Here is a 25417-nt window from a genome sequence, read left to right as displayed (position 1 = left end):
TACGACTGCTGAAATGAAAAAATAGGTGTAGACAAGGTTATAGAGGAACTGGAACTCATATATTACTAGTAGAAATATACAACTGTGAAGTTACTGTTAACAGCAAATTGGTGAGTCTTCAATAAGTTACACATAGAGAGGGAGACAGAGACAGTAGAAAAGGAGGATGCTGAGCTCACCTTCCCCACGAACAAATCAGAAATACAATTATATGTGGAAGAATTATTACTGAAAACAACATGGAAACTGTCAGAAAGACTCTTCTATAACCAGCACTGTAAAGAAAGATCCACGAGAAGTTAGGGAGAGAGGAGAAGCCATCAGGACAGAACCCAAACCTTAGCAGGAAAACAAGAGAAGGGGGATATCATGGGCTCAGGAGCCTCCCTGGAAGAAGCAAGGACTTCAAGGTGCCCCAGCACAAGGGTCCAACACTGGTAAGATGAGTCTTTTTAGCTGTTTTGAAAACCAGTGGGACTTACTAGAGAGATGAAAGAAACCAAGATAACACTCTTTTTAAAAAAAAAAATTATTTAATTGGAGGAAAGTTACTTTACAGTATTGTGATGGTTCCCACCATCATTCATGTATGATGGTCCATAGATCAACATGAATCAGCCTTAGGTACACTTGTGTCCCCTTCATCCCCAAAGCCCTCCAACTCCCCTCCCTCCCATACCACCCCTGCAAGTTGTTACAGAGCACTGGCTTTGGGTGCTCTTCTCATGCATCAAACTCTCCCTGGTTATCTATTTTACATATGGTAATTTATATGTTTCAGTGCTATTGCCTCCAATCATCCCACCCTCTCCTTCTCCCACCGAGTCCAAAAGTCTTTTCTTTGTCTGTGTCTCCTTTGCTGCCCTGCATGTAGGATCATCAGTACCATCTTTCTAAACTCCATACATATGCATTAATATATGGTATTTGTCTTTCTCTTTCTGACTTATTTCACTCTGTATAATAGGCTCTAGGTTCATCTACCTCATAACTGACTCAAATGTGTTCCTTTTTATAGCTGAGTAATATTCCATTGTGTGTATGTATTATAACACTCTTGAAGAGCATTGCACATGGTTGCTTACTCCTAGGAACAACATACAAGAAACAGATTGAAAACTGCCTGGGGCTCTGGCCGGTTTGCCAGAGAAGCCCTTGTGTATACCTAGCTTTATCCCCTCTTGCTCTAACACTGCTCTCCATTGTGAAGGCTGTCCTTACCAAGAACAGCATGTACACTTAAAGGAAACAGAACCAGTTCAGACCCAACCCTGCTTCAGACCAGGGTGGAGGCAACCTTTACCAGCACACAAGTTCCTGCCCACATTTAGGGGGAGCTAAACTAGTTCCATGGTAGACACTAATATTTCAGCAGGGGCAAAATGAGCTCAGTAGTGTGACTCTAAACCCTCTGACCTGACTCAGTCTCTAACCAAGGAACGCACAATGGGGAAAACGTGACCCAGCACAGACGTGAAGTCACTAGCCCCCAGGTCCCTTTCACTATCCCAACCAAGGCAGAGAGTGCCATCACACACATGGGGAGAAACCCAACTCTTCAGAGCTTCTGCTCCAAACCCTTGGGCCTTGCCCCTAGTTTGCACCCTATCTGCCCACTCAGATAGGGCGGTGACTTCTATTAGGCACAGAAGAAGCTCACATCTGGCTCTGTCTCTACTCCTCCACCTCCAGCCTTACATCCCACCAAAGTGATGGTTGCCAGGACACCTTGGGGATATATGTGACCCATGCTCACTTCAGTTCCAGCTATGTCACAAAAACCACCAGGCACACACAGGTGGCATTGGATGGTAATGCTCCCACCCAAGAACATCCCTTTAAGATAGGGTAGGTAACTGTTTCACCCAATTTCATAGAGACAGAGAAAGTTAAACAAAATAAGAAGACAGAGGACTATGTTTCAAAGTAAATGACATGGAAAAAAGCCCTGAAAAAACCTAGTGAAACAGAGATAAATAATTTACCAGATAAAAGCATTGAAGCACTAGTAATAAAAATGATAACTGAATTTGGGAAAAGAATAGATGAATACAGTGAGAATTTTAACAAAGATCTAGAAAATGTAAAAAAGAATCAGTCACAGGTGAAGAATGCAATAACTGAAATAAAAATTACACTAAAAAGAATTAAGAGCAGATTAGATGATAGAGAAGAATGCATAAGCAATGTGGAAGACAGAAAAATGAAAATCACCCAATCAGAGCACCAAATAGAAAAGCAAATTAAAAAATAAATTTCAAGAGAGCTCTGAGACAAAATCAATCATACTAATATTTGCATTATAGGGTTCCCAGAAGGAGAAGAGAGAGGAAAGTGTTGCAAATATATTTGGTGAAATTACAGCTGAAAGATTCCTGAAATTGAAGAAATTCCCAAACAAAATGAACCCAAAGGGATCCACATCAATTGTGACCACTTTGACCAGTGTGTGCTGATAACTCACTGTAGTTTTGATTTGCATTTCTCAAATAATTAGTTATGTTGAGCATCTTTTTATATGCTTTTTTGGCTATCTGTGTGTCTTTGGAGAAATGTCTATTTAGGCCTTTTGCCCATTTTTAAAAACTGGGTTATTTGTTGTTTTGCTATCGAGTTGTATGAGCTGTTTGCATATTTTAGAAGCTAAGTCCTTAGCTTCTAAATGATGTGTTGCATCGTTTGCAAATATTTTCTCCCAATCGGTAGGCTGTCCTTTCACTTTGTTTATGGTTTCCTTTGCTGGGCAAAAGGTTATAAGTTTGATTAGATCCCATTTGTTTATTTTTGTTTTTATTTCTATTGTGTTGAAAACTGACCTAAGAAAACATTGGTATGATTTAAAACATATCATATTACAATGGCAAAGTTAAAGATAAAGACAGAATTTTAAAGGCAGCAAGGGACATAAAAAGAGTCACAAATAAAGGAGCCCCTATAAGGCTATCAGCCTATTTTTCTGTAGAAACTTTGCAAGCCAAAGGGAGGGACATGATATATTTATAGTGCTGAAAGGGGAAAATCTACAACCTTGGACACTCTACCCAACAGAGTTATCATTCAGAATTAAAGGGAAAATAAAGAGCTTCTCAGAAGCAAAACCTAAAAGAGTTCGTCTGAATGGATCTTACAAGAAATGCTCAAGAGTCTTCCTTAAGCAGAAGAGAAAAGGCTACAACAAGAACTAAGAACTTATAGAAAAGGAAGATTCTCACTAGTAAAGGCAAACATATAAAGAAGGTTAGGTATCAACCATTTAAATAAGCAAGGTTAACAGACAAAAATTGGAAAATTAAATATAATTATAATAAGTAGGTGATAGACAAAAAGATGTAAAATATGATATCAAAAACACAAAATAATGAAAATTTGTCAATTGAAGCAATGAAGCAACAGGGACGGACTTGAAGGGTATTATGCTAAGTGAAATAGTCACAGAGAAAATAAAACACTGTATGATGTCACTTACATGTGGAATCTAAAAAAATATAAGAAACTAGTGAATATAACAAAAAAGAAACTGACTCACAGATTTATAGAGCAAACTACTGGTTACCAGTGCAGTGAGCAAAAGAGGAGGGAGAAATAGGAGTAGGGAATTTAGAGATACAACTATCATGCAAAATGAGCTATAAGAATATATTGTACAACACAGGGAATATAGCCAGTGTTTTGTGATAACTATCAATGGAGTATAGGCTTTGGAAGTTGTGAATCACTATATTGTACACTTGTTACTTATATAATATTGTACATCAACTATATTTCAATGAAAAAAATACAGACTGAAAGTTGCTGCTGCTGCTGCTAAGTCACTTCAGTCGTGTCTGACTCTGTGCGACCCCATAGACAGCAGCCCACCAGGCTCCCTTGTCCCTGGGATTCTCCAGGCAAGAACAATGGAGTGGGTTGCCATTTCCTTTTCCAATGCATATAAGTGAAAAGTGAAAGTGAAGTCACTCAGTTGTGTCTGACCCTCAGCGACCCCATGGACTACAGCCTTCCAGGCTCCTCCATCCATGGGATTTTCCAGGCAAGAGTACTGGAGTGGGGTGCCATTGCCTTCTCCAGTTAGGGAGTGAGAAAAGCTGTTTCGTGCATTTGAAATGACTGGAAAACTAAGGTAGTGACACTCATCTCAACAAAGTAAACTTTGAAACAAATTCTATAACTTTTTGTCAATGGCATTATATAATGATAAAAGGTTCAATACAAGAAGAAGATGTAACATTTGTTAACATACATGCACCTAATATAAGAACATCTGAATATGCGAAGCAAATATTAACAGATGTAAAGGGAGAAATGGACAATAATATAATAACAGTAGGTGATTTCAAACCACAATTACATCAATAGGTGTCTTCTAGACAGAAAATCAATAAGGAAACAATGATCTTCAATGACACATTAGATTAGTTGGATTTAACAGATATCTATAGGACATTTCATCCAAACCAACAGAATACACTTTCTTTGCATAAGCACATACATGGAACTTTCTCCAAGACAGATCATAAACTACGCCACAGAACAAGTCTCAGTATGTTTAAGAGGACAGAAATTATATCAAGTATTTTTTCCAACCATAGCAGTATGAAAGTAGAAATCAATTACAGCAAAAAAATGGGGGAAAAACACAAACATATAGAAGCTAAGCCACATGCTACTAAAAAACCAATAAAGAAATCAAAGAGGAAATCAGGAAAAAACCTTGAGACAAATGAAAATAAAAACACAACTTTCCACAATCCATCAGTTCAGTTCAGTTCAGTCGCTCAGTCGTGTCTGACTCTTTGCGACCCCATGAATCGCAGCACGCCAGGCCTCCCTGTCCATCACCATCTCCCGGAGCTCACCCAGACTCACGTCCATCGAGTCAGTGATGCCATCCAGCCATCTCATCCTCGGTCGTCCCCTTCTCCTCCTGCCCCCAATCCCTCCCAGCATCAGAGTCTTTTCCAATGAGTCAACTCTTCGCATGAGGTGGCCAAAGTACTGGAGCTTCAGCTTTAGTATCATTCCTTCCAAAGAAATCCCAGGGTTGATCTCCTTCAGAATGGACTGGTTGGATCTCCTTGTAGTCCAAGGGACTCTCAAGAGTCTTCTCCAACACCACAGTTCAAAAGCATCAATTCTTCGATGCTCAGCCTTCTTCACAGTCCAACTCTCACATCCATACATGGCCACTGGAAAAACCATAGCCTTGACTAGACGGAACTTAGTCAAAAAAGTAATGTCTCTGCTTTTGAATATACTATCTAGGTTGGTCATAACTTTTCTTCCAAGGAGTAAGCGTCTTTTAATTTCATGGCTGCAGTCACCATCTGCAGTGATTTTGGAGTCCCCCCAAAATAAAGTCTGCCACTGTTTCCACTGTTTCCCCATCTATTTCCCATGAAGTGATGGGACCAGATGCCATGATCGTCATTTTCTGAATGTTGAGCTTGAAGCCAACTTTTTCACTCTCCTCTTTCACTTTCATCAAGAGGCTTTTTAGTTCCTCTTCACTTTCTGCCATAAGGATGGTGTCATCTGCATATCTGAGGTTATTGATATTTCTCCTGGCAATCTTGATTCCAGCTTGTGTTTCTTCCAGTCCAGCGTCTCTCATGATGTACTCTGCATATAAGTTAAATAAGCAGGGTAACAATCCATGGGATATAGCAAAAGCATTTCTAAGAGGCATGTTCATAGTGATATAGGCTTATCTCAAGAAACAGAAAAAAATCTCATGTAAATAACCTACCTTACCTAATTCCTTTAAAGGAATTAGACCAAGACGAGTAAACAAAGACCAAAGTCAGCAGAAGGAAGGAATAATAATAAAAATCAGAGAGGAAATAAACAAAATAGAGAACTTAAGAAAAGAAAAGAAAAAGAAAACAATAGAAATAGTCAGTGAAACCAATTTTAAAAAAATAAACAAAATTGATAAACCTTTGACCAGGCTCATAAAGAAAAAAAAAAAAAGAGAGGATTAAAATAAACAAAATAAGAAATAAAAGAGGAGAAATTACAACTGATATCACAGAGAAATGCAAAAAAATAACGAGAGAATACTACAAACATTTATAAGCTAAAAAACTGGACAAACTAGAAGAAATGAATAAATTCCTAGAAACAGACAATATTCCAACACTGAATCAGGAAGAAAAAGATAATCTTAACAGACAGATCGCTAGTAATGAAATTGAATCAGTAATCAAAAAGCTCCCAGGAAACAAAAGTGCAGAACCAACCATGTCATGCTCTTCCCAGAGCATGTGCAACTGGCCAGGGGGATCCAAAGAATTTAGGAAATGCTCTGCTGAGCTCCTGACACTGGCCCATGTCTCCAGTTGATACAAGAGACTCTGCCCATAGCCAGGGCCAGAACCATACAGTACAAGGTGCTGCCTGCCTGTCTTGTCTCTGAGCAGACTGTGTGTACTGCTTTCTAGTAAGGTATTTATTTTTTTTAAAGAAGAAGACTTTGTGGCTTTCCTCTGTAACAGAGGTAATATATGAGAAAATTAACAATTTCTAAAAGTCCTGAGAATAATTTTCAGATGACGAGACTCCAAGGTTGACTTCACTTTGAAGATTATTCATGTGACTGATGATTTGGAAGACATCAGATTTTCTAGGTTATGCTGCTTTTTACCATATGTATATTTTCTTTTATTTAAAACATAAGGGAAAAAGTAAGAGAAGACCACTTCAATCAGTTGCATGGAAGAGCCTGGTGTGTCCAGGATACAAATCTCTGTCCTTCAGACTAACCTCATCATTAGTGACAGAAGCAAGTTCCTGTGTGAACTATACCTATCAACAGTTTTTATAGCTTTTCAAAAACTCAATTGGGATGAAAATAGAAAATTGCTAAGGTCTGATGTTCTGCCTCCTTCTGGAAAATTCCTGTCAAAATCATTCAGAAATTCTAGATTGAGGAATGTATTTTATTCTTGTTTGCAAATCATAGAAGATGTACTATAATTTATACTTCAGAATTTTTCATTCCAGGATTTTTAAAGAACCTTTTCAATGTTTTACAGGTACTTTTATAACTTTCTTATAGAGATATAATAAAAATAATTTTTTAATGAGAAAAATTTAAAGCAAAGTTACTGTTATACAGAGATTATACTGTGTTCTTTGTGTGTTAGCGTTAAGTTCTTCATTTGGACACTGCCAACATCCATAGTTTTTTTTTTTTTTTTTTAATTGGAGGTTAATTGCTTTACAATATTGTAGTGTTTTTTGCCAAACATCGACATGAATCAGCCATGGGCACACATGTGTTCCCCATCTAGAACCCCTCTCCCACCTCCCTCCCCATCCCATCCCCCAGGGTCTTCCCAGTGCACCAGCCCTGAGCACCCGGTCTCATGCATCAAACCTGGACCGGTGATCTGCTTCACACATGATAATAACACCTTTCAACACTACCCTCTCAAATCATCCCACCCTTGCCTTCTCCCACAGAGTCCAAAAGACTGTTCTTTACATCTGTATCTCTTTTGCTGTCTCACATATGGGGTCATCATTACCATCTTTCTAAATTCCGTTGCTTACTCGTGTCTGACTCTTTGTGACCCCATGGACTGTAGCCCACCAGACTCCTCCAACCATGGGATTTTCTAGGCAAGAATACTGGAGTGGGTTACCATTTCCTTCTCCAGGGGATCTTCCTGACCTGGGGATTGAACCCAGGTCTCCTGAACTGGGGGCAGATGCTTTACCATCTTAGCCACCAGGGAATTCCATATATATGCATTAGTATACTATATTGGTGTTTTTCTTTCTGACTTACTTCACTCTGTATAATAGGCTCCAGTTTCATCCACCTCATTGGAACTGATTCAAATGCATTCTTTTTAATGGCTGAGTAATACTCCATTGTATAAATGTACCACAGCTTTCTTATCCATTTGTTTGCTGATGGACATCTAGGTTGCTTCCATGTCCTGGTTATTGTAAACAGTGCTGTGATGGACATTAGGGTACATGTGTCTCTTTCAATTCTGGTTTCCTCAGTGTGGTATGCCCAGCAGTGGGATTGCTGGGTCGTATGGCAGTTCTATTTCCAATTTTTTAAGTAATCTCCATACTGTTCTCCATACTGTGGAACAGCCATAGTTTAAACAAGAGAACTGAGGGATATATTTTTGCCTCCAATGGAATATAGTACGAACAGATAAAAACCTTGCCATTCTCGTGTAACTGAAAGTAGTTTAAGAGATAGCCAGAGAATGGTAAGTGACACCCAAAGTCTTTTAAATATTGTGTGAAAATGATTAGTGAGGGTGGATACTAATAATAATGTGTCAGTGAACTGAATTCAGAGATAAACTAAGACATTGTTTGATAAATATTAACCCTTTGGGAAAACATTTTCCTGTTCAACATCAATTGAATTTTATGTAAACATAGGAATAAAGTTTATCTATCTATGAATATAAAAAAATCACATTAAAAAGAATAAAATACCTAGGAATAAACTTAATTGAGGAAGCGAAAGGCCTTTGAAAACTATACAACACTGCTGAAGGAAATTCAGGATGATACAAAGAAATGAAAAGATATCCCTTGTTCATGAACTGGAAAAATTAATATAGTTAAAATGTCCATACTACTCAAAGCAATCTGCAGATTTAAGGCAATTCCTACCAAAACACCGATGACATTTTTCACAGAACCAAAACAAAGAATCTTAAAATCTTTATGGAACCACAAAAGACTCAGAATTGCCAGAGCAATCCTAAGGAAAAAGAACAAAGCTGGAAGTATCATGTTTCCTGATTTCAGCCTATACTACAAAACTACAATAATCATACTGGCACAAAAACAGATACATAGATCAATGGAACAGAACAGCGAGCTCACAAATATACCCAAGAATTTATGGTCAATTAATCTGTGACAAAGGAGGAAAGAATACACAATGGGGAAAATACAGTCCCTTCAATAAGGGATAAAATGGGACAGCTACATGTAAAAGAGTAAAATTAGAACATTCTCTCATACCATATACAAAAATAAACTGAAAATGGATTAAATATCTAAAGGTAAGACTAAACCATAAACTTCCTAGAAGAAAACATAGGCAGAATACTCTTTGATGTAAGTCTTAGACATATATTTTCAGATATGTCTTCTCCGATAAAGGAAACAAAAGTAAGAATAAACAAGTGGGACCTAATTAAATTTAAAGGCTTTTGCACAGAAAAGTGAATCATTGACAAAATGAAAAGAACCTACCGAATGGAAGAAAGTATAGCCAATAGGCACATGAAAAGATTCCCATCCTCTCTAATCCTCAAGGAAATGCACATCAAAGCCACAATGAGATATTACCTCACATCTGTCAGAATGGCTATCATCAAAAGGCAATAAATAACAAATGTTTGAAAGGATGTGGAGAAAAGGGAGCCCTTATGCACTGTTGGTAGGAATGGAAATTGGTGCAGTCGATATGGAAAACAGTACTGAGATTCCTCAAAAATCTAAAAATAGAACTATCCTGTGATCCAGCAATTCCACTCCTGGTACATATTTGAATAAAACATAAAACTTAATTTGAAAAAGACATATGCACCACAATGTTTTTAGCAGCAGTATTTTCAATAGCCAATATATGGAAGTGACCTACGTGTCCATTAACAGATGAATGATAAAGAAGTGGTATATACATAGAATTACTCAGCTATAAAAAAGAATGACATTTTCTTTGCTACAACATGGATGGACCTAGAGGGTATTTTGCTTAGTGAATATGTCAGATGGAGAAAAACAAATACAGTATATTTTTTGCTGTTAGCCTGTCCCTAACCCTGCGTGGCCTTGTTTGGCAGACTTCTCTCATTTGGAGTTTTAAGTAACAAAGAATTCTGCCTCTTATCTATGTGAGTGTTGTGTTGTGTTCTGTTGTCAAAAAAATCTTTCAATCTTATAAAATACTTGACACTGTCAGAAGGATAAAGTGGTCATGACTGCTGACTTGTATAGCTTCTTGGGGGTCTGTTCTTGCTTACTGATTCATTCAAAACCATGAGGAGAATAGTTTGGAAAGTCAGTGTGCTTTACTTTAATCTTGTTGCTTGCTGCGGTGTCTGCTGGTGGTTTCCTTGTCTCTCCTTACCCCAGTTTCTAAGCTGTTGGAATATTAAATATGAGCAATTCTAATTGGCTAAATGCCATAGTTAGATACTAGCCCAAGTGGGAGCCACCTTAGGGCAATAGAAGTGATTAGGCACTTGTGGCACCAAGTTCATGTGTTGAAACCTGTTCCTTTAAAATGGTTGTATTTGGAGGTGGGGGCCTGGGAAGTGATTAGGTCATAAGGATGGAGCCTTCATGGGTGGGGTTGTGCCTTTAGAAAAGAGGTCCCAGTGAACTAGCTTGTCCCCTTCACCATGTGAGAACACAATGAAAAGACTGTCCATGAGCCAGAAAGCTGGTCCTCACCAGACACCAAATCTATCAGTGCATCCATTTTGGACTCCTCAGCCTTCAGAATTGTGAAAAAACCTTTTTTTCTGTTGTTTAAAAGTCACCCAGTCCGTGGCTTTTTTTTTTTTTTTTAATAGCAGCCTGAACAGACTAAGAGAGTGAGCATAAACATTCTGACATAATAAGTATTAAATTAAAATTAAATTAAACTTTCCTGATGGTCCAATGGTTAAGAATCAGCCTTCCAACACAGGGGACACGGGTTTGATCCCTGGTCAGGGAACTACAATCCCACATGCTATGGGGCAACTAAGCCTGCATGTCACAACTAGAGAAAGTCCATGTGCCATAACTACTGGCCCATGTGCCCTGGAGCCTGTGCAGCACAGCGAGAAGTCCCCAAGAGAAGCCCGCATGCCACGATTACAGAAAAGCCTGCATGCTGCAACAATGACCTAGCTCAGCCAAGGTTTTTTTAAAAAATTAAATTAAATCATAGACAGCACATTCCTCATTTACCAATTTTGCTTAATCTCTCTGATGCTTCTACTTACAAATGAGCTCACATTAAATGGCACCCCAACAAAAGGCTCTAATGTCTAAGTTAAAATCAATAGGTACTTCTGTGACTGCTCTCAGAGACTTATTCATTTGCAGGTTTTAGGATTTCCTGTCATAACTCTAAAGTCTCTGGACTATGTATGATGGCCCATAAACTTCTTCTTTTTAAACTATTTATTTATTTGACTGGGTTATTTATTTATTTGACCAAGTCTTAGTTGGCAGGTGAGATCTATGATCTTCATTACGGCACATGGAATCTTTTTTAAAAAATTTTAGTTACACCATGTGGGATCTCTTTAGTTGCAGCATATGGAATCTTTTAATTGCTGCATGAAAACTCTTAGTTGCAGCATGGGGGATCTAGTTCCCTGATCAGGGATGGAATCTGCGCCCCCTGCATTGGGAGCATGGGGTCTTACCCACTAAACCACCAGGGAAGTCCTGCCATGAACTTCTGATGCAAAAAAACTGCCCCTCACTGTTTGCTTAGCCCATAATCCTGATATACTCCTTGGCTCTGTAAAGTCATAGTTCCCTACACTCTCCCTGTACTCTCATGTCTAAAGGGAAATCTATCTGTGTCATTCTAAAAATTAATGGAGAACATTGCTTTCCCCAGGAGACCTCATATAGGTTCACCCCTAGGACCCCTAGGGAGGGAAATCATTCACTCCCCAGTGCCTTCTCCTGCTTCCCATCTCTAGTTTGCCACTACAACCTCCCACTCTACATCTCTGATAATGACCACCACAACTACTTCTTTCACTTGGATACAAATATCACTAATGATTACATATACCTTCCTGAACTACAAGTTCAAACCCTCTAACAATGGACTGCCACCTTGAATCAATGAATATGCCGAGATAATATTGTTATAAAAATATAACATACTTTAAATATACTTTACAACTCAACATTACTTTGCCAACAAAGGTCTGTCTAGTCAAAGGTATGGTTTTTCCAGTAGTTACATATGGATGTGAGAGTTGGACTATAAAGAAAGCTGAGTGCCAAAGAATTGATGCTTTTGAACTGTAGTGTTGGAGAAGACTCTTGAGAGTCCCTTAGACTGCAAGGAGATCCAACCAATCCATCCTAAGGAAATCAGTCCTGAATATTCATTGGAAGGACTGATGCTGAAGCTGAAACTCCAATACTTTGGCCACCTGATGCAAAGAACTGACTCATTTGAAAAGACCCTGATGCTGGGAAAGATTGAAGGTGGGAGGAGAAGGGGATGACAGAGGATGAGACGGTTGGATGGCATCATCGACTCAATGGACATGAGTTTGAGTGAACTCCGGGAGATGGTGATGGACAGGGAGGCCTGGCGTGCTGCATGCAGTCCATGGGGTCTCAAAGAGTTGGACACGACTGAACGACTGAACTGAATTGAAGATATTGTTATAGGTTCTTAGAATTCTAGATTTGTTTTCTTGGCTAACACTACATAATGGAGAACTTGGTTATGGACCAACCTACAAGAACTTCTTATACTTCTACTTATTTTCATAATAAAATATTTTTAAGCTGTTTAGGAAACTTAGGCACTACTCTTTAGAAGTCTCCTTTACTATTATTTGGGCCACTCAAATACTACCTACAATCAAGCTCAAAACTGATGTGAAGATCAGTGGGTCAGTTTTAATATAGTTTTTAGTTTTTTAAAAATACTGATCAGGGGCTTTTCTGTAGCTCAGTGGTAAAGAATTCACCTGTCAATGCCAGAGACACAGGTTAAATCCCTGATCTGGGAAGATCCCACATGCCGTGGAGCAACTAAGCCTGGGCACCCACAACTACTGAGTCTGTGCTTTGGAGCTGGAAGCTGCAACAACTGAAGCCCATGCTCCCTAGAGCCTGCTCTTGCTGCAACTAGAGGAAAGTTCATGCAATGATGAAGACCCAGAAGGCCAAAGATAACAAATAAATACAATTAAAACAAAAAAAACTGTCTAAACAAAATTTTGATGCCCTGACTAGAGGGTGATGGTGACAGAATTCAGAGTAGTGTTCATTTCTGAGGAAGGCTATTGACAAAGACAGAGCATGAAGGAAACTTCTTAAATAAAGGAAATGGCCTTATCTTGGTTTTGGTGTATACACGTATAAAAATTCATCATTCTGTAAATTTAAGATTTGTGCATTTTACCTATGTAATTTATACTTCCAAACATGCTAACTTTTGAAAGAATTGCTGTGTAATTTATCTCATCGCCTCAGTACTGTGAGAAAACCAATGGATAGTAAGCCTTGGTTTTTTTGGCCTTATCACTTAGCAAAATCCACAGACATTTCCTGTCAGTTGTTAACCAGCCAAAAGCATATAGAACCGAGATAAAGATAAATTAAAATGGCTAGGAAAAATGATACATCATACTGTTGAACTGAGAGTAAACAAAAGTGACCGAAAGATAGAGATCTGGACGGATTTAAGTGGATTTGTATTATAGTAAACACCGACCACCCCAAAAGCAGAAGTTTGGGAGGACTTCAGCTGAGACATTACTGATCTCCTTCATTATCACGATGTCTGGTAAGTCTGATTCTATGACATTTTTTAGCAAAAATTAAAGCTGTCTTTCAATAGTGATGAGGATGCTCTTGATCCATTTATAAGATGTTTTATGGTTTGCTCTAGTAGCAATGATAGATTTGTGCATTATCTAACAAACCTGCTGATTTTACTTTATTCCAATGTTGCAGTGACTAGCGAAGTCCAGAATAATACTGGGGACCCCTGAATGGAATAAAACTAAACTTCTGTATTTAGACAAATGTAGTATTTTTTCTCCTTTTTTTTTTGGTTTGTATTTTTATTGAGTCAATTGAATTCTTAGTTTTTGGACGTTAATATTTACTGGTGTGTAGCTTTTCCTGCTTTGATATTTCTAGTCCCAAGGCTAAAAAGGAAACCTTAAATTTCTATTTGGGGTTTTGCAGTTTTTAAATAGAGGTAAGAAAATTGTAGGTACAATTTTCAGAAAATGAGGTTCAGGGACTATGAGAACATATAAATGATAAATAATTAATTTTTATTTATCTTTCAACTTCCGACCAGAATTCTTTGTACAAGTGGAATCTTACTCATAAGTGCAAACATGCAGAATAAATGAGTGAAGTGATGCTGATGAGAGCATACTTGGGTAGCCAGAAACAAACCTTTGAATCCCATTTTTTCTTGCAATGATCCCAATGATATTTCACAATATTCTGAGAAACACTGGCTGTCATGCTTCCATATTACATCTAGTCAAGGGAGAAAACAATCTGTTCTTTGGAGAAAGAAAGAAAGCAATCTAGGGCCAGGGAAAGCAGAAAGAAATTGGGAGTGGGGAGGAACATTTTGGATGAACTCAAAAGTCAGTAGCAGATTCTGACTCATGTAAAGAGATAGAGAAATATTTAGGTGTGGCAGGAAATAAATGGCTAAAAACAAGGTAACTGTGCTGCTGTTCTAAGTTGTTTCAGTTGTGTCCAACTCTTAGTGACCCGTTGAACTGTAGCCTGCCGGGCTTCTCTGTCCAAGGGATTCTCCAAGCAAAAATAATGGAGTGGGTTGCCATGCCCTCCTCCAGGGGATCTTGCTGATCCAGGGATTGAACCTGAGTCTCTTATGTTCTCTGCATTGCAGGCAGATTCTTTACCTCTGAGTCACCAGGAGGAAAGTTTAATTAAAACCTGTTAATGTAATTGACTCTATTATCTGTCCAAAGGAAGAAAATCATATAAGATTGCCTTATGTATTTGATAACATGAAACATTCACTAATTATAAAAAAGTGTGCACGTTTTCGGATTTATTTTTTTAAGGGTAGTTTTATGTTAACAGCAATTAAGAGGAAGGTACAGAGATTTCCCAAATATCACCTAACTCTTCACTCACATAGCCTCTCCCCCAATATCAACATGCCTCACCAGAGCATTATGTTAATTTCAACTGATGAACTTAGATCGACGCATATCTGTCACCTGAAGTCCACAGTCTACATAAAGTTCACTCTTGGGGTTGTACTGTCCATGGATTTGATCAAGTGTATAATGTCATATACTTATCATTATAGTATCATACAAAGATTCAGTGCCCTAAAAATCTTCTGTGTTTTGCCTGTTTCTCTCTCTCTTCCCCTCTGAATCCTGCTAATCGCTGATTTATTTAATGTCTCCACAGTTTCACCTTTAAATAAAACCATGTAGTTGAAATTGTACAGTATGTAGCCTTTTCATATTGGCTTATTTCACTTTAATATGTATTTAAGTTTCCTCAGTATTTTTTCTTGGCTTGATAACTCATTTCTTTTCAGCACTGGATAATATTCCATTATCTGGATGTACCAATTCATTTAGCCATCCACCTACTGAAAAGCACCTTGATTGTCTCAAGATGTTGGCATTTATGAATAAAGTTGCTATAAACATTTGTGTGTAGGTTTTTGTGTGGACATGAGTTGTTCAGCTCCTTTGGGTAAATACCAAGGAGTACTATTGCTGGATTGATATGATAAAAGTATGTTTAGTTTTCTGAGAAACCACCAAACTATCTTCCAAAGTTGCTGTACCATTTTGGATTCTTGTCAGCTGTCAATGAGGGTCCATGTTGTTTCACATTCTGGCCAACATTCAGAATTACTAATATTCTTGACTTTGGCCATTCCTTGTATCAATGTTGTCATTCATTTCACTTATATATAAACAAATAATAATATAATTGTATAACTGAAAACAGTGTTGCTATTATTATTTTGAACACTGTTATCTATTAGATCAATTAAAAGTAAATAAAATAAGTTTTTATTTTACCTTTACTTATTTATTCTCCAACACAGGTCTGAGTCTCTGACCTGTATTATTTCCTCTCTCTGAAGAACTTTTGACATTTCCGTATGGCAGAGCTACTGGCAATAACTTTCTCCAATTTTTATTTATATGGGAAAGTCTTTATTTATTCTTTAATTTTGAAGGATAATTTCATAAGGTACAGAACTCTAGGTGGGAGGGGTCTTTCTCTATCAATGTTTAAAATATTTTCACTCCACTCTCTTTTGTTTGCACAGTTTCTGAGGAGAATACAGATGTAATTCTCATCTATGTTTCTCTGTAAGTAAGATGCTTTGTTTCTCTGGCTCTCTTCAGGATGTTTTTCTTCATTTTTTATTTCATTTGAATATGATATGCCTGAATCTGATTGATATGCCCACTAGTAGTTGTTTGTTTGACATTTATCCTGCTTGGTGTTCTCCAAGTCTCCTTGAACTTTGGTTTGGTTTTGACATTAATTTGGGGGAAATTTCCAGTCATTATTGTTTCAAATATTTCTTCTTATCTCTTTTCTTTTCCTTTTTTTTCTTTTTCTTTCCTTCTGTGTTTCCATTAACGTGTTGCAACTTTTGTATTTGTCCCACAGTCCTTAGACACTCTATTTTTTAAAATCTTTTTTCTCTTTGCTATTCAATTTTTGAAAGTTCTACTGATATGTCCTCTAAATCAGAGATTCTTTCCCCAGTATTAATTATTAATAACTCTTCATAAGCTCATTAAGGGTGTTTCTCATTTCTGTTCCAGTTTTTTTGATCCCTAGTGTTTCTTTATGGTCTTTTCTTAGAGTTTCTATCTGTCGGTTTATGTTGCTCATTTGCCCTTGTATGTTGTCTGCTTATCCATTAAAGCCCTTAGCATATTAATCATATTGTTGTTCAGTCTTGTCTGACTCTTTGCCACCCCATGGACTGCAGCACATTAGGCTTCCCTGTTCTTCACCATCTCCTGGAGTTTGCTCAAACTTATGTCCATTGAGTTGGTGATTCCATCGAACCATCTTCTCCTCTGTCATCCCTTTCTCTTGCCTTCAATCTTTCCCAAAATCAGGATCTTTTCCAATGAATCGGCTCTTCATATCAGGTGGCCAAAGTATTGGAGCTTCTGTATCAGTCCTTCCAATGAATATTCAGGGTTGATTTCTTTTAGGATTGACTGGTTGGATCTCCTTGCAGCCCAAGGGACTCTCAAGAGTCTTCTCCAGCACCACAGTTTGAAGGCATCAGTTCTTTGGTGCTCAGCCTTTTTTATTGTTCAGCTCTCACATCTATACATGACTATTGGAAAAGCCATAGCTTTGACTATAGGGACCTTTGTTGACAAAGTAATGTTTCTGCTGTTTAATGCTGCTGTCTAGCTTTGTCATAGCTTTTCTTCCAAGGAGTAAGTGTCTTTTAATTTCATGTCTGCAAGCACTGTCCACAGTGATTTTAGAGCCCAAGAAAATAAAGTCTGTCACTGTTTCCATTGTTTCCCCATCTATTTGCCATGAAGTGATGGGACCAGATGCCATGATCTTAGGTTTGTGAATGTTGATTTTTTAAAGCCAGCTTTTTCACTCTCTTCTTTTACCTTCATCAGGATGCTCTTTAATTCCTCTTCACTTTCATTAGGGTGGTGTCATCTGCATATCTGAGGTTATTGATATTTCTCCCTGAAATCTTGATTACAAATTGTGCTTTATCCAGCCCAGCATTTCCCACGATGCATGAGTTAAATAAGCAGGGTGACAATATACAGCCTTGACGTACTCCTTTCCCAATTTTGAACCAGTCTATTGTTTCATGTCTGGTTCTAACTGTTGCTTCTTGACCTGCATACAGGTTTCTCAGGAGGCAGGTAAGGTGGTATGGTATTTCCATCTCTTTAAGAATTTTCCAGTTTGTTGTGATCCACACAGTCAAAGGCTTTAGCATAGTCAATAAAGTAGAAGTAGATGTTTTTCTGGAATTCCCTTGCTTTTTCTAATAATTGTTTGAATTCAAAGTCTGATAATTCCAATATATCTGCTATGTCTGGTTCTGATAATTGCTCTGTCTCTTCAAACTGTGTTGAAGAGTATGTCATGTAACTTTTTCTTGATACCCAGATGTGATGTACTGGTAAAAAGAACTGCTGTAAATAGACCTTCAGTAATGTGGTGAGAAAATGGAGTAGGAGGAAGCATTTTAGAGGCCTACAATTAGGTGTCTGTCTTTTCGTGAGCCAATGCCTCTGAACTGTGAACTTTACAAATGCTTCTCAGTTTTTGTTCCCACAACTCAGATTGACTAGGATGAATGAAGTAGACTATTTCCTTTCTCAAATAAGTTAGGCTCTGATTAAACCCCAGCAGGGAAGGCTTTGGTTAAATGGTTTCTTTTGAAATCAGACTTTGTTAAGAAGGACAGTGTGCCCTCATGCATTTTAAAATAGTTTCTTTCCCCCTCTCCCAGCCAGCAGCAGGACAGGATTTTCCCCAGTATATATTGTGAGAATCTGGTTGATTTCCTGAAGGTAAAACTCACAAAAAATGTGAAGGTCCCTCTATGACTGTGTCCCTGTTGAGTTTTTAACTCAGATTTGCCCAGGTTGAGCCTCCAGAAGCTCAGTTACAGTTCTGGTTTTCCTATTCTGTCATGGGTTCCCTTGAAGTTTCTGAGTTTCTGCTTTGGTAAGTATCTCCCTGTTGGTATCTCCCATTTAGAGAGTAGTTTGCCATGTATTCTTATTTTACCTATGGATATAAATACCATTGTTGATTTTTCATTTTGTTCAGATTTTGGCTTGTTATTAGGACGCAGTGATGGCCTCCAAGCTCCTTACATTGGAAGAAGTTAAAAACTGAATAGTTTTTAAATATTTGCCCATTGATTTGTTGATAAATTTTCATTCTTTATTTGTGACTTTTCTTCTATTATATAAACCTCAATTTTATAATTAAAGCCAGTGGAAAATTAGGATCATTTACTATTCTACAATTTACCTTTAAGCTGATTTCATAAAAATATAGATATTTCACAGATATTACATAAAAATATTCTATCAGTCATTATCATAAATGTCAAGATGACTTATTTCTTGAAAAGAAATATTTTTCCAGGTTTCTTGTTTTTGCCCCTTCCTTGAGAGTGATATTTATTAACTAAATGAGGAAAAAAAAAAAAACACTGAGATGATGAGAATCAATAGGATCCAGAGCATAAATGAAGGAACTGGATTTTGGTAGTGATGGCAAATTTAAAACCATTTAAATAACTATAACTGAATAACTATACTACAGCCATCCACAGTGGAGCTGGATGGCCACTGTGGATGTGCTTTTGGACACATTGCTGCATCACTGAGAATTTGAACTTTTCTGAACTGGATCAAGCTCAAGGGCACCACCAGCTATTTTCAAAACAATAGCTGCTAGTAACTGCTAGTGGCATCCTTGTTGTTTCAAAGTTCCCCACTCTCTTCACAACCATGTAATCTTTTCGAACACCAACCAATCCTTGTTTAACAAATACACCTTGCTTAACAAATGCCCTTACTTCTGAGGCAGCTTCAATCCTAATTCATGACAAACAATTCATGTAACTTGCATTTATAAGCTTTTCCCATTTTGTAGTCCAGTGGAATACAGTCCAAATGTTCTTGGATCTGTCTGTCCTTTGCAGCAGTCCCAGCAAGCCCCAAATAAGCACCTCTTTATTTCAATCAAGTTTTCATTTCTGAAATTTTGGTTACCATAAGGAGAAGAAAGATGAGATGGTATAGATGTAAGTCATTCTTGGATTGAGTGGGAAGATTGGGGTGTTCTTTCTCAAAGGGTGTGAAGCAAAGTCATAAGTTGAAAGTTAGTCAAGGAAGAAGGGAGAGCAAGATGAAGAACAAGGATAGTGAAATTACCACTATCTAGACTGGGAGAGAGCAATACTACACAAATATTGTATGACTACACTCTTTACTCCCTGGGGATCACTATTTAAAATAGACTGACAGATATGAAAGAAAGTATTTTTTTTTCAAAAGTAGAAATACCAGTGCAAATTTCTCTTTATTTCAGAATGTATAAAATCAAGAGCAAGAGACCAAGATGAGTCACACAATTAACAATATATTGCCTTCAAAAGAAAACAAAAGTGTGAGAGTCCTTGATACTCATATATTTTTCCCCCTGATCTTTCTAAATTTATTGACACTTGCTTTATTGTCCAGAACATAGTCAACCATGGTAAAGGCATCAAGAGCTCTTGAAGAGAATGTGTATTCTGTACATTGGGTGTACTATTCCATAAATATTTTATATCAAGGTAATTGATACTGTTCATATATTTTGTCTTTAAAATATTTTATTCTAATTGTCCTATTAATTTCTGGGAGAAAGATGTCAAAATCTCCAACTATGACTGTGCAATAGTCTATTTCTCCCTTAAATTTTGTCAGTTTTGCTTCATGTATTTTGAAGCTCTGTTATTTGATATATATACATTTTTTAATATATAACAAATATATATTATATAATTTTGTCTTTCTGATTAACTAATCTACATAATTTTACAAAATTTCCTTTATCTCTGGTAATAGTCTTTATCTTGAAGACTTTATTTTTATTAATATAGGTTCTCCAGCTTTTTTGTCCTGTTTGCATAGTTTATATTTTTCCAACCTTTACTTTCAACTTATCTGCATCTTTATTTTAAAGTCGATTTTTGTAGACCTCATATAATTGGAATTTGCTTTTTTATCCTTTCTGATAATCTCTGCTTTTGTCTAAATATAGAGTATAGTTGTTAATATGATAAAATTTACACCCATCATCTTACTATTTGTTTTCTCTTTGTGAAGTTGCTCAGTCGTATCCGACTCTTTGTGACCCCATGGACTGTAGCCTATCAGGCTGCTCTGTCCATGGGATTTTCCAGGCAAGACTACTGGAGTGGGTTGTCATTTCTTTCTCCAGGCGATCTTCTCAACCCAGGGATCGAACCCCAGTCTCCCACAGTGCAGACAGACACTTTAACCTCTGCACCACCAGTGGCTTCCCTGGTAAAGCGTCTGCCTGCAATGTGGGAGACTGGTGGGTTACAGTCCACAGGTTGCAAAGGGTCGGACACGACTGAACGACTTCACTTTCACTTTTTCTCTTTGTCCCCTCTGTTTATTGCTCCTTTGTTTCTTCTTTCCTGCCTTCGAGTTAACTAATATTTTTAAGAACACCATTTTAACTAATCTATTGACTTTTTTTTTGCGTATGCTACTTTGCATTAACTGTTTACAGTATTTGATTTAAGGATAAATTCCCCTTTCATCTCCCTACAACACCTCCTCTAGGAAACTTCAAGTATACTGCTGTTTCATATGTTTGCCTATTCTGGAAACTGTATATGTATGAAATCACATACGTGGTCTTTTGTGATTGGCTTATCAAAACACTTTCAAGGTCCTTCTATGCTATAGTGTGTATCACTACATCACTTTTTATTGCCTGACAATATTCCGTTAAGAGTATACCACATTTTACTTGGACATTAAGATTGTCTCCACTTTTGGGCTATTATGAACAACTCTCCTACAAATGTTTGGGTACAAACTTCTGTGGATGTATATTTTCAATTCTTCTGGAGATAGAGCTTAAAGTAGAATTGCTGGGTCATATGGTAACTCTACATTTTTTGAAGAACTTACAAATTATTTTCCAAAGTGACTGAACAATTTAAATTTTTCACCAAAGATTTGTTAAAGACTCAATTTCTTCACATCCTCGCTAATACTTGTTATTTTCTACCTCTCTCACTATAGCTACCTGTGTGGGGATGAAACGACATCTTATTGTGGTTTTTACTTGTATTTCTTTAAAGATTAACAATATTAAGGATCTTTTCATGTGTTAATGTGATGATGTGATGTTTTTATATCTCCTCTGGAGAACTATCTATTCAAATAGTTTTTTTATTTTGCTCAATTTTAAATTGGATTATTTACTTTTTATATGATTTATTCAATAAACACCCTTTAGGGGCTTCCCTGATGCCTCAATGGTAAAGACTCTGCCTGCAATGCAGGAGACGAGGGAGACTCAAGTTCAATCCATGGGTTGGGAAGATCCCCTGGAGGAGGAAATTTTCCCAATTTTCCATTGGGAAATCCATAGACAGAAGAGCCTGTCAGGCTGCAGTCCATGGAGTCACAACAGTTGGCCACGACTGAGCATGCACTGATTTTTGTATGTCAGATATAAATCACTTATTAAGTACATGGTTTACAAATGTTTTCACCCATTTTGCGGGTTGTCTTTTCACTTTCTCAGTAGTGTTCTTTAAGTACAAGACTTCTTTGTTCTGATATACAATTTATCTAGTTTTCCCTTTGCCACTTATGCTTTTCTGCATCATATCTAAGAAAACTTTACCTAATCCAAATATTTACTCCTATTTTTTTCTTCTATGAGTTTTATACTTTTAACTCTTACATCTAGGTCTGATTAATATTGAGTTAACTTTTTTATTCTTTTGCATGTAGATATCCAATTGCTCCAGCACCATTTGTTAAAAAGACTGTTTTCCCCCATTGAATGATCTTGACCCTTTGTTGAAAATCAGTTGAGCAGAGATACATTGGTTTATGTCTAGACTTTAAAGTTTATTTCATTGCTTTATATGTCTATCCTTATGTCAATATCATAGAGTCCTAATAAATATGGCAGATTTTAAAATAAGTAAGTGTAAAAAAAAATAATAAAATAAAATAAGTAAGTGTGAATCCTCCAACTTTTTCATTTTAAAAGATTATTTTGACTATTCAGGATCTTTTGCATTTTCATATGAGTTTAGAATCAACTTGTCAATTTTTGCAAACAAACTCAGTTGAGATTTTGATAGAAGTTGTATCTAATTTGTAGATTAGTTTGAGGGGTGTTGGCATCTTAACAATACTGAGTGTTCTTGAATATTTAAGTCTTATTTAATTTCTTTCAACAGAGTTTTGTATTTTCAGAACGAAAGTTTTACACTTCTAAAATTTTTTTCCAGGGTATTTTATTCTTTTTAATGCTATGGTAAATGGAATTGTTTTTTAAATTTAAACTTTTTATTGCAAGTATATGAAAATATGATTTTTAGGCATTAATCTTATATTCTGCAAACTTACTGAAATTGTTTATTAGTTGAAATGTTTTTTTAATGGATTCCTTAGTATTTTCTATGTACATGATTATGCCATCTTCAAATAGAAATAGTTTTACTTCTTTCTTTGGTGTGTGTGTGTTAAGTTGCTGCAGTCATGTCTGACTCTTTGTGACCCCATGGACTGTAGCCCCCTAGGCTCCTCTGTGCTTGGGATTTTCCAGGCAAGAGTACTGGAGTGGATTAGCATGCCCTCCTCCAGAGGATTTTCCTGACCCAGGAGTCAAAACCTTGTCTCATGTCTCCTGCATTGGCAGGCAGGTTCTTTACCACTAGCGCCACTTGGGAAGCCAGCATTTTTCTTTACAATTACTATTATGCTTTTATTTTTTTTCTTGTCTAATTGCCTGTATGGAAATTCCAAAATAATATTGAATAGAAGAGGCAAGAGAGGACATTCTTGTCTTGTTCCTAATTTTAAGAAGAAAGCATCTAGCCTTTGATAATTAAGACTGGTTTAGAAATGGTTTATTTATAATGTCTCATCAGATTCATGTGTTCACTTCTATCCATAGTTTGTTGAGAGTTTTTATTTTGAAAGTGTGTTGTCAAAGACTTTTGCTGCATCAATTGAAATGATTATATGGTGTGGTTTTGTCTTTTATTGTACTGATGTGTTATAATACAGTAATTGATTTTCATATGTTGATCTGTCCTTATATTCCTGAGTAAATCCCACTTGGTTATGGTATATAGTACTTTTAATATGCTACTGGATTCTAATATACATGTCTTAATCTTTTTTATATTGACCCACCAGCTGTTGAAGTTCTATTTTTTTAAATCTGTTCTTTATGTTATTGGTTGGAGGACTTTTCATTTGTCTAACTTTAAGTTGGGTGGTTTTTTTCCCATTTTTATTCTGATGAAATTAATCCATCCACTGAATTTTACTTTCTGATTTGGTATTTTTAAAAATTCCATTTGTTTATAAATAGTGTTTTATATCCGTGATATCTTGATGTTTTATTTAATACTGTCAAATGTTTCTTTTGGTACTTCAACAGAATTAAGATGACTGGATGGATGACTGTATAGAGATGTGATACACACATATATTTATACAATGGACTATTTTACTGTTGCTATTACTGAGGCATAAAAAATAAAATCTTGCCACTAGCAACAATATAGATGGACCTAGAGGATGTTATGCTAAGTGAAATAAGTCAGAGAAAGAAAAATATATCATTCTAGATATTTTTAATGAAAGTACCATATGTTTTCATTACTTAACATTTGTCTCAAGTGTTTAGTTTTTGTGTTAATGATTGATTCTCTCTCATCAAAACTTAGGCAGAGACAAAAATTCATTTATTATTTCATTTCTATCCTGAGGAGTGTGAATTATAAGATGAATCTGACAGTCTCTATGACTGAAAGATTAGATTTAGAACACTGTCTTTGTCTTTTAATTCAGATTCTGTTTTCTCATCAGTTTGTTTCCTAGATATCAAATCTTCTGAATTAATTTTCATGACACTTAAAAAAATCATCATACATATAATATATGTTATTTTCCTAATGATACAGGAAGAAGTTGGTTAATCATTGGATGGATTTAATATTACACTTTATATATATTTCATGAATGTTACTTCTTATGTAAGTCTAATATTTCTGGAAGAAGACCACCTGCAAAGTAAATTTCAAGTACAGTTTCATGTAATATGCTGTGAATAAATTTTAAGACATGAAGTATTTATAAAGCTTTTCTCTTATGATTGTGTTTGTGTGTTCATGTATGTATTTCCAGTTAAAACTTCACTATCAGAACTAGTGGATACAAAAGCTGTGCTCACTTGCCCTCCTGTGCAGTGGCCAAGTGTGTTGGTAACATGGGAAATAGTCCTCAGAGACAAGCTGCCCAGCTTCAGAGCCTACAGACGTGATACAAATCAGACCACAGGAGGAAACTGTACTGACAAGAGAATAACCTGGGCCTCTGGACCTGACGAGAATCCTGCCCTTCAGATCGGTCCAGTGGCCATCACTCATGATGGGAATTACATGTGCCAAATAGTAACAAGTAATGGGAATTTCCATCATGAGTATCACCTCAAAGTGTTAGGTAAGGAACATCATATATTGAGGTGTTTCAGATAAACAGATTTTGGACTGAAACAAGTCTCTGTCTAAATTCCATGTCGCATGTGTTAAGACTGAAGCATTTCCCCTACAATTCTGCAGGGGCCCCTGAGGTGTCCCTGGTTCTAATTGAAAAGGGAACTACAGTGTGCAAGGAAGTTTCAGAGAAGCTTTCTGCACAGACCTCCCGGACCCCAGAGGGAGATTGTGTCACTGAGCAAGAACCTTACTGGGGCAAAGGCACAGTGACCGTTCAGAGTACATGCCCTGGCAGGGCTCCTTCCTGTGTCCTGCTTTGTCTCCCACTTGACTGGCAGCAAGAGTCTGTCCATGGAATTGGATCAATGCAAGCACCTATTTCTTTAG

General features: G+C 36.9%; 1 pseudogene; it reads left to right on the top strand.

Annotated features, from left to right (window-relative positions):
- Window positions 1–13527: 13527 nt before the first annotated feature.
- LOC138076229 (cell surface glycoprotein CD200 receptor 1-like) lies at window positions 13528–25417 on the top strand (annotated as a pseudogene).

Source organism: Capricornis sumatraensis, chromosome 1, assembly GCF_032405125.1.
Source record: "Capricornis sumatraensis isolate serow.1 chromosome 1, serow.2, whole genome shotgun sequence".
Taxonomy (NCBI): Eukaryota; Metazoa; Chordata; class Mammalia; order Artiodactyla; family Bovidae; genus Capricornis; species Capricornis sumatraensis.
This window is presented reverse-complemented; position numbering and strand designations above follow the sequence as displayed.